Raw genomic sequence first — 10,883 nt, forward strand, 5'->3', positions numbered from 1 at the left:
AAGCTGGTTTGATGTTGATGATGATGTGTTTTCCTGTGTGTCAAATACTGCAGATATAATTGTTGTTGGGGGGGTGCTCATTGTGGAAGTGGGCTTCTCATTTGACGGCTACATGGAGCAGGTCTTTACAGAGAATCTGCTTAAATACCAGCCCCTCGTGGTGCTTGGACAGCCTGGGTGGAGGTGCTAGCTGGTGGAGCTGATATTTGGCTGACACAGGCTTGCAGTGTGTGGCCTCCAGATTGATGGCCTGACAAAAACTAGGGCAAAGCAATTGGCTAGGTACTGCTCCGTTTCAGCTGGGCAGCTTAGATATTTGGAGAATGGGAGGCTTCTGTACCCTTGAGTGCCATGCATTCAGGGACCTTTGAAATGCTCAATTGGATTGGTGGATTCAAATAAAGTATTTAAAATGTGTGTGTGACACAGTGGCTTTATCTGAGGGCCCTTCAGGACCAGACTGATAGGGAGCAGGGTTGACATCTATACTGTGTAGGATGTGTGTTTTAACTTTTCTACATCCATAACAACCAGCTCTCTAGACTTTGATACAGACTCCATGGGCCTTATGGGCCTTCCCTACAGATGGTGTGTGTGTGTGTGTGTGTGTGTGTGTGTGTGTGTGTGTGTGTGTGTGTGTGTGTGTGTGTGTGTGTGTGTGTGTGTGTGTGTGTGTGTGTGTGTGTGTGTGTGTGTGTGTGTGTGTGTGTGTGTGTGTGTGTGTGTGTGTGTGTGTGTGTGTGTGTCCATGTGTATGTGTTTGGGAGTCACTTGCTTTTTAGCCTCACAGCTTGGGGATTGGAGCTATCATTGAACCTGGTGGTCAGTCTTTAGGCTGCTGTACAGCTTGATGGACTGTAGAGGATGGAACATTTATCCTCCTTTTTTGGGGTTTCTGAGAATAAAACAGCTTCAAAACAATCAATGTAGAAATCGACCAGCTCAATTCGGTCTTGAAATTGTGTATTTTTATATTGGATAAAAGTGCAAACTCGGAGCTAGAAAATGGCATATTCTACGCTGCAGTTGTGGAACAATGGGAAAGTAATTCTGCTTTGAAAGTTTATAAACTTGGAACCTCACTTTTGAGAAAATGGCATTTGAATGTTTTGGTACAGCTACTGGAGAGCTCTTGTTTATCTACACCCATTCAGCATCGTTTTAGATCCACCCATCTCTTTAAGGTTGATCCAAGTGTTCTGTCCTAACAACAGCAGTCAAGCACCCAAGCTAACAGGCTAACGTTGGCTAGCTACTTCCAGACATTTTACTCGCCCTACTAGAGCTGGTTAGGCTGTTTTTATGTTTATGTTTTATGTTGGTGACTGCAACTGTGCTGCTGGCAACAATTGAATTCCACTTTTTTGCCAATGTTTTATGACACCGGCCGTATTCAACAGGTGTTGAGCTTTCGAAAATTCGTCATTTATTCTGCGCTCTGGTACCCTCAGATGAGAGTGCTCTGAAATCGGAGCAGATTGCTAGAGCAAATTTACCAGCTATGTCTATTAACAGTTTTGCAGTGACCTCATTAACATTCTATTGAAATGGTTACTTGCATGGTGGAGTCTTTTGTTAAGACATGTAGCTAGCTAGTTAGCTAACAACTAACCATAATCCCAACTCATGACATTACTACCCTGCATGAATCTGCAGGTAGCTAACCAACCAGGTTTAGTGTTAGCTAGCTATCATTAGGCGATAACTAGCTAAGCAAATGGTTCTGAGATACGAATAATATTAATACAGAGATCATACATGTAATGTTAGCAAGCGAGCCAGCCAGTTAAAATTAGCTAGTTAGCTAACAGTACACTTTAACTTGAAATGAAAATAACTTTTTGAGAAAATTAGAAATGTGTAATATCTGAAAATGTAGCTAGCTAGACATACTTACCCGTATTCATGGTTGCACACTTCTACCTCGCTGTCACGGATGCCATGGTTGCCCTTCGTTTGAAGATGTAATCCGGAGACAGGTGTTTTCTCCATCTCTTTAGCTATCATACTAGAATTCCACTTATTTCAAAACTTGGTCCTACAGAAAGTGAAGAGCAACACTTATGTAGTTCTACTATGTGATATCTTTCAAAAAATCAGCGTTAGAAAGGATTACCTACACATACTGAGCAGCTCAAATAGACAGAAACACACTACATGGCAGACCAATCCAAACTCATCTCTCGGCATATCCAGCCCATTCATTATCTCAGCCAATCATGGCTAACGGGAAGTTTGCCCACTTTTTCTGTGGCGAAACAAAGTAGGCTCCTAATTTAAAAATGTATTCGTATTTACAGATGGCATACAAGTTTGTGAAGTAGTGACGCGCGACATACGCCTAGTTGTGTATGTTTACAGTACAACAGATCTGCTCAAAAAATGATTGTTGTTGTTGTTGTTGTTGTTGAATATGATGATGATTATGATAACTTCATTTTCTTATGGCTGCAATCCCATTAACGGGATGATATGACAACAGCCAGTGAAAGTGCAGGGTGCCAAATTCAAACAACAGAAATCTCATAATTAAAATTCCTCAAACATACATGTGTCTTATACCATTTTAAAGGTGATCTTGTTGTTAATCCCACCAACGTGTCCGATTTCAAATAGGCTTTACAGCGAAAGCACCACAAACGATTATGTTAGGTCACCGCCAAGTCACAGAAAAATTCAGCCATTTTTCCAGCCAAAGAGAGGAGTCACAAAAAGCACAAATAGAGATAAAATGAATCACTAACCTTTGATGATCTTCATCAGATGACATTCATTGGACTTCATGTTACACAATACATATATGTCTTGTTCGATTCATATTTATATCCAAAAACCTCCGTTTACATTGGCGCCATGTTCAGAAATGCCTCCAAAATATCTGGAGAAATTGCAGAGAGCCACGTCAAATAACATAAATACTCATCATAAACTTTGATTAAAGATACATGTTTTATATATAATTAAAGATACACTTGTTCTTAAAAAGCAAACCATGCAATAATCTGAGACGGCGCTCAGAAAAAATATACAAATTTTCCGCCATGTTGTAGTCAACAGAAATCAGAAATTATATTATAAATATTCCCTTACCTTTGATGATCTTCATCAGAATGCACTCCTAGGAATCCTAGTTCCACAATAACTGTTTGTTTTGTTCGATAATGCGTTTAGTACACAAATCCAAACGCTCATGCAGGTCCACCCGAACGTCGGACGAAAACTTCAAAAAGTTATATTACAGGTCGAAGAAACTTGTCAAACTAAGTATAGAATCAATCTTTAGGATGTTATCATAAATATTCAATAACGTTCCAACTGGAGAATTCCTTTGTCTGTAGAGAAGCAATGGAACGTAGGTCGCAATCATGTGAAATGCGCATGGCCAGGACCTGGCTCTCTGCCAGACCACTGACTCAAACAGCTCCCATCCGGCTTCACATCACAGTAGAAGCCTCATTCAATGTTCTATTGACTGTTGACATCTAGTGGAATCCATAGGAAGTGCAAACAGATCCATATCCCACTGTATATTCAATAGGGGCTGAGTTGAAAATCGACCAACCTCAGAATTCCCACTTCCTGTTTGGATTTCTTCTCAGGTTTTCGCCTGCCATATGAGTTCTGTTATACTCACAGACATCATTCAAAAAAATTTAGAAACTTCAGAGTGTTTTCTATCCAATATAATAATATGCATATATTAGCAACTGGAACTGAGGAGCAGGCCGTTAACTCTGGGAACCTCTGGGCACCTTTCATCCAAGCTACTCAATACTGCCCCTGCAGCCATAAGAAGTTAAGAAAGTATTTTTTGCATCAAACAACATGTCATCTTAAAGAGACAGATGTAGACAGACATGCAACACATCACACACATTACATACATAGTGCAATAGACTTACAGACAGACAGTATTCACATAGACAACCATATAGCACAATACAACACAACACAACATGAGCCTGGTTCATTTTCAGTAATGAGGCCCTGTACCCCATTTACAGTTTATACTTCAATGTATCAGGTGGAGTTATTCACCAGCTATAGAGTGAGTTGTTGTTTACGTTTCAAAGACTGCAGGGTGGGAGATGCAACAATGGCCTTGAGAACAGCAGGAAGTGTGTTGGTGGTATTTCTCTGGTCTGTGACAGGTATGGTCTCATTCTTATCTTTTAGTTGCCCGGTTTGTGAAACTACAGACATTTCTAAAAGCATAACCATTTTTATGTTCTACTGGCGACATATTTGGCGTCTCCACTTCAATTTAAACAGTTGCTTTTCTAAACTCACTGAGTGAAGCTTATCTGTGGTTTCCATTCACACTCAACCAAAGAGTATCTATGTCTGAACTCAGCAACTATTGAAACAAAGTGTTAGTGTGGGTCAAAAGACCTTGAACTTAATGTAACGTCCTTGTGATGTCTAACTGTATTTCAGTGGTACTGGGTCAGGATGGCTGGAGTGTTACATACACCACTCAGAGTATCTGTACCTTGAAGGGGTCAACAGTGGAGATGTCCTGCTCTTACACATATCCCAGTGGAACAGTAACAACTACCTTCTGGTTCACTAAAAATTATGCAGGGGGGAATCCTGTGAGTCTGAGTGATGACCCAGACTATAAAGGACGTGTGACGTACCATAGAGATATGAAGAATGGCCACACCCTGAGAATCACAGACCTGAGAGAGAGTGATTCATCTACGTACATGTTCAGCTTTATAACAGATCAGACCAGATGGAAATATACTGGCGATCCTGGAGTCACTCTGTCTGTCACAGGTAACATTCTATTGTCTGATGTTCTGTTTAATCTTCATTGTCCCTTTAGGTCTGGAAATGGTCTTGCTTTGTATTAATCTAATAAAAGTAATGAGCTGGCGCACACCCAGAGAAACTGATTTAGTGTAGAGGTGCTGACTAACGGAGAATAAACTGGAAGCTATAACAACACACCTAGAGAAACGTATTTAGTGTAGAGGTGCTGACTAACGGAGAATAAACTGTAAGCTATAACAACACACCCAGAGAAACTGATTTGGTGTAGAGGTGCTGACTAACGGAGAATAAACTGGAAGCTATAACAACACACCCAGAGAAACTGATTTAGTGTAGAGGTGCTGACTAACGGAGAATAAACTGGAAGCTATAACAACACACCCAGAGAAACTGATTTAGTGTAGAGGTGCTGACTAACGGAGAATAAACTGGAAGCTATAACAACACACCCAGAGAAACTGATTTAGTGTAGAGGTGCTGACTAACGGAGAATAAACTGGAAGCTATAACAACACACCCAGAGAAACTGATTTAGTGTAGAGGTGCTGACTAACGGAGAATAAACTGGAAGCTATAACAACACACCCAGAGAAACTGATTTAGTGTAGAGGTGCTGACTAACGGAGAATAAACTGGAAGCTATAACAACACACCCAGAGAAACTGATTTAGTGTAGAGGTGCTGACTAACGGAGAATAAACTGGAAGCTATAACAACACACCCAGAGAAACTGATTTAGTGTAGAGGTGCTGACTAACGGAGAATAAACTGGAAGCTATAACAACACACCCAGAGAAACTGATTTAGTGTAGAGGTGCTGACTAACGGAGAATAAACTGGAAGCTATAACAACACACCCAGAGAAACTGATTTAGTGTAGAGGTGCTGACTAACGGAGAATAAACTGGAAGCTATAACAACACACCCAGAGAAACTGATTTAGTGTAGAGGTGCTGACTAACGGAGAATAAACTGGAAGCTGTAACAACACACCCAGAGAAACGTATTTAGTGTAGAGGTGCTGACTAACGGAAAATAAACTGGAAGCTATAACAACACACCCAGAGAAACTGATTTAGTGTAGAGGTGCTGACTAATGGAGAATAAACTGGAAGCTGTAACAACACACCCAGAGAAACGTATTTAGTGTAGAGGTGCTGACTAACGGAGAATAAACTGGAAGCTGTAACAACACACCCAGAGAAACGTATTTAGTGTAGAGGTGCTGACTAACGGAGAATAAACTGGAAGCTATAACAACACACCCAGAGAAACTGATTTAGTGTAGAGGTGCTGACTAACGGAGAATAAACTGGAAGCTATAACAACACACCCAGAGAAACGTATTTAGTGTAGAGGTGCTGACTAACGGAGAATAAACTGGAAGCTATAACAACACACCCAGAGAAACTGATTTAGTGTAGAGGTGCAGACTAACGGAGAATAAACTGGAAGCTATAACAACACACCCAGAGAAACTGATTTAGTGTAGAGGTGTTGACTAACGGAGAATAAACTGGAAGCTATAACAACACACCCAGAGAAACTGATTTAGTGTAGAGGTGCTGACTAATGGAGAATAAACTGGAAGCTATAACAACCCACCCAGAGAAACGGATTTAGTGTAGAGGTGCAGACTAACGGAGAATAAACTGGAAGCTATAACAACACACCCAGAGAAACTGATTTAGTGTAGAGGTGCTGACTAACGGAGAATAAACTGGAAGCTATAACAACACACCCAGAGAAACTGATTTAGTGTAGAGGTGCTGACTAATGGAGAATAAACTGGAAGCTATAACAACCCACCCAGAGAAACGTATTTAGTGTAGAGGTGCAGACTAACGGAGAATAAACTGGAAGCTATAACAACACACCCAGAGAAACTGATTTAGTGTAGAGGTGCTGACTAACGGAGAATAAACTGGAAGCTATAACAACACACCCAGAGAAACTGATTTAGTGTAGAGGTGCTGACTAACGGAGAATAAACTGGAAGCTATAACAACACACCCAGAGAAACGGATTTAGTGTAGAGGTGCTGACTAACGGAGAATAAACTGGAAGCTATAACAACACACCCAGAGAAACTGATTTAGTGTAGAGGTGCTGACTAACGGAGAATAAACTGGAAGCTATAACAACAAAGAGAGTCACACACTCCATATGAATAACCTCCCAGTCATTTATTGTGTAAAAACCACCAACGTTTCAGCATCACCTTCTTCAGGGTAAATGTATTGCATCATGTGACGACACTAGACAACAGGTGATTCAGGTTGATGTTGTCTACTCCAGACCTGCAGGTGAAGGTGACTCCTTATTCACAGATTTCAACATGGAGGATACTGACCTGTAGCACCACCTGTATTCTGACTGGTAACCCCACTTACATCTGGTACAAGAACGGACAGGTTGTAACTGAGAAGACTTCCCCCTATTCAGTCTACCCTTATGCTGTAGACAGTTACTCCTGTGCTGTAAAAGCCAATGAGAATCTCCACTCTCCTTCAGTGTGTGAGTGTGGATTCAACTCAGTATTCTAGTATAACTTTTCAAGTGTAATTATTCTGTCTGCTAAACAGTCCTCAGAGATAACACTTAGCAGTAACACAGGATGGCAGAACTACTCTGGATTACTGCAGCTCACGATTCCACTGTGTAAATCATGCATTCTTATCATTATATTCCAGGTGTTGATGGTCAGAGCTGCAACAGCGTGACTTACACCAAGAGGACAATCTGTGTCTTGAAGGAGTCAACAGTGGACATATCCTGTACTTATGTTGGTTATTATTACACCACATCAACATTCTGGTTTAGAAGTGATAAGTTGACCCCTGAAGACCTAACCACAGACCCAGGGTATGCAGGTCGTGTGGAGTACACTAGAACATACAACGGTTTCTTCACCCTGAGAATCTCAGATCTGAGAGAGGAGGACTCAGCTGAGTATCGCTTCACTTTTAAAACAAACAACGTTGAATGGGGTCATAGTTTCCCAGGAACAACTCTGTCTGTCACAGGTAATACTACCCTGTATTTTACAACTGTAAATCATATTGAATTACAGGAGAAAATAAATTAACCATCCTGTTAACACAGAGGTGTATGTGGTTTCATGCATATTGTTTCAGGTCTGCAGGTGAAGGTGACTCCTGCTGCAGAGGGACAGAAGACACTGACCTGTAGCACCACCTGTACTCTGACTGACAACCCCACCTACATCTGGTACAAGAACGGACAACGTCTAGATGAGCCCACTTCCCGGCAATACTCTGTCAATAGTTATTATTCAGACAGTTACTCCTGTGCTGTAAAAGGCCATGAGGATCACCTCTCTCCTGCAGTGTGTGAGTATTAATGAAACTAGTATTTTATGTAGTACCATTTAGAACCAATAAGAATGGTATTACTTTCTCTATCAATATTCTTAACTATATACATTGGAATGATAAACAGTTTTATAGATGTATGTCAATATATATATTGTTTAATTCAAAATGAACCTGTATAATACATCTAAAACATTTAGTCTCATTATCGTTTCAGGAATTGATCAGTTACATTATGTTTCAGGTGTTGTGGGTGAGAGCTGTATGAATGTGACTTACACCCATCAGAGTATCTGTGCTTTGAAGGGGTCAACAGTGGACATATCATGCTTTTACACACATCCCAGTTGGCATAACGTCACAGAAGTATCCTGGTTCAACAAATGGGAGACTGGAGTAACTAAGGATCTGAGCCTGAACCCAGAGTATGCAGATCGTGTGGAATACCATCGACAAACAGAAAAGGACTCCACCCTGAGAATCACAGACCCGAGAGAGAGTGACTCAACTGAGTACAAGTTCAGATTTACAACTGATGAGGCCAGATGGGGGTACAGCTTCCATGGAACAACTCTGACTGTCACAGGTAACACTACATACCACATTATAACGTTTTGAAGAGTCATGATGTTAATAATTAACTCACCAATTCTGAACCATATACTCTTTTTTTGCTCTCCTTTAATTCAGGTTTTCAGGTGGAGGTGACTCCTGAACAGTATTCAGAGTATAAGACACTGACCTGTATCACCACCTGTACTCTGAGTAACCCCAACCCCATCTATATCTGGTACAAGAACGGACAACATCTAGATGAGAGCACCTCCCCCCAGTACAAATACTCAGTCTACAGTAACTATGAAGACAGCTACTCCTGTGCTGTAAAAGGCCATGAGGATCTCCTCTCTCCTGCAGTGTGTGAGTGTTTCTTTATAGAGGGACAGATCAAATTTTACTGGGGGACTAGACAGGACTGGTCTCCAAAGTAAAAAATATGTTCACATTACCCTCCCTTTGTACTGTAAAATAAATTGAACACCCTCCCCCCTCAGAATGAACTCAAAATAATGTTTACGACCTCAAATAAGAATAACTGTAGCGACCCTGCCTCTATAAACGTGAATACCGACTTTGTCACTTCAGCCTGCTGTTGTGGCATGATCGATGCCACGCAGGGCTACGGGCCAGAAGTTTGAGGGTTCCCGACCACCACAGACAAGCTCACCCTGCCTGCCTGTTCCATTACACTGCGATCATATACAAAATATATGCAACAAATTTTCCACCAACAGGTTTCTGTGCCAATGCAGCACACAACCAATAAACAAAGCAGACCAACTTCAGCCACTTCAATGTCATGGTTTGTGTTTTCAACACCACAATAAATAGACAATGTAAATCTGGACAGAGAACACATCCCTCCCTACCTTGTAGTCTTACCCAGTATTGAAGGCTTGACAGAGAATACATCCTCCGTACCTTGTAGTCTTTCCCAGTATTGAAGGCTTGACAATCTCTGAATGTCATTACACTTGTTGGTGTATTGTAACAGATGATTAACTGATTGATTTTATTTGTCTGTTAAAAAAATACACATATAAACAATGTTTTTTAAGTGAACAGGATTGTACAATAAAGTCGGGGACTTATTTCCATTGTGGTCCCCATGTTTTACATAAATACATATACAATTATACTGAACAAAAATATAAACGTAACGTGCAACAATTTCAACCATTTTACTGAGTTACAGTTCATATAAGGAAATCAGTAAATTGAAATAAATTCATTAGGCCCTAATCTATGGATTTCACATGACTGGGCAGGGTCACAACCATGGGTGGGCTTGGGAGGGCATAGGCCCACCCACTGAGGAGCCAGGCCCGCCAATCAGACTGAGTTTTTCCCAACAAAAGGGCTTTATCACAGACAGAAATACTCCTCAGTTTCATCAGCTGTCTGGGTGGCTGTTCTCAGATGATCCCGCAGGTGAAGAAGCCGGATGTGGAGATCCTGGGCTGAATGTAAAAAAAACACACAATCCTCCCCATAGCAAAAACTAAATAGATCTGTCACTAATACATCACTGTAAAACTGTACACAATGTGTTTCTGTGTTGGTTTCACTATGTAATATGAGAACTGTTAGCATTTCTAGAAAGAACTGAGAATATTATCGAGTTGACCTCTTGTTATGTCACTGTGTTTCAGGTGTTCAGGGTCAGAGATGCAGCAGAGTGACTTACACCAAGAGGAGAATCTGTGTCTTAAAGGGGTCAACAGTGGACATATCCTGTACTTATGTTGGTTATTATTACACCACATCATCATTCTGGTTTAGAAGTGATACGACGACCCCTGAAGACCTAACCACAGACCCAGGGTATGCAGGTCGTGTGAAGTACCCTGACAAAGTGACTGGAACATACGAAGGTCTGTCCACCCTGAGAATCACAGATCTGAGAGAGGAGGACGCAGCTGAGTATCGCTTCACTTTTAAAACATACAACTTTGAATGGTGTCATAGTTTCCCAGGAACAACTCTGTCTATCACAGGTAATACTACACTGTATGATACAACTGTACATCATATTGAATTACAGGAGAAAATAAATTAACCATCCTGTTAACACAGAGGTGAATGTGGTTTTATACATATTGTTTCAGGTCTGCAGGTGAAGGTGACTCCTGCTGCAGAGGGACAGAAGACACTGACCTGTAGCACCACCTGTACTCTGACTGACAACCCCACCTACATCTGGTACAAGAA

This window comes from Salvelinus namaycush, chromosome 2 (genome assembly GCF_016432855.1).
Source record: "Salvelinus namaycush isolate Seneca chromosome 2, SaNama_1.0, whole genome shotgun sequence".
Taxonomy (NCBI): Eukaryota; Metazoa; Chordata; class Actinopteri; order Salmoniformes; family Salmonidae; genus Salvelinus; species Salvelinus namaycush.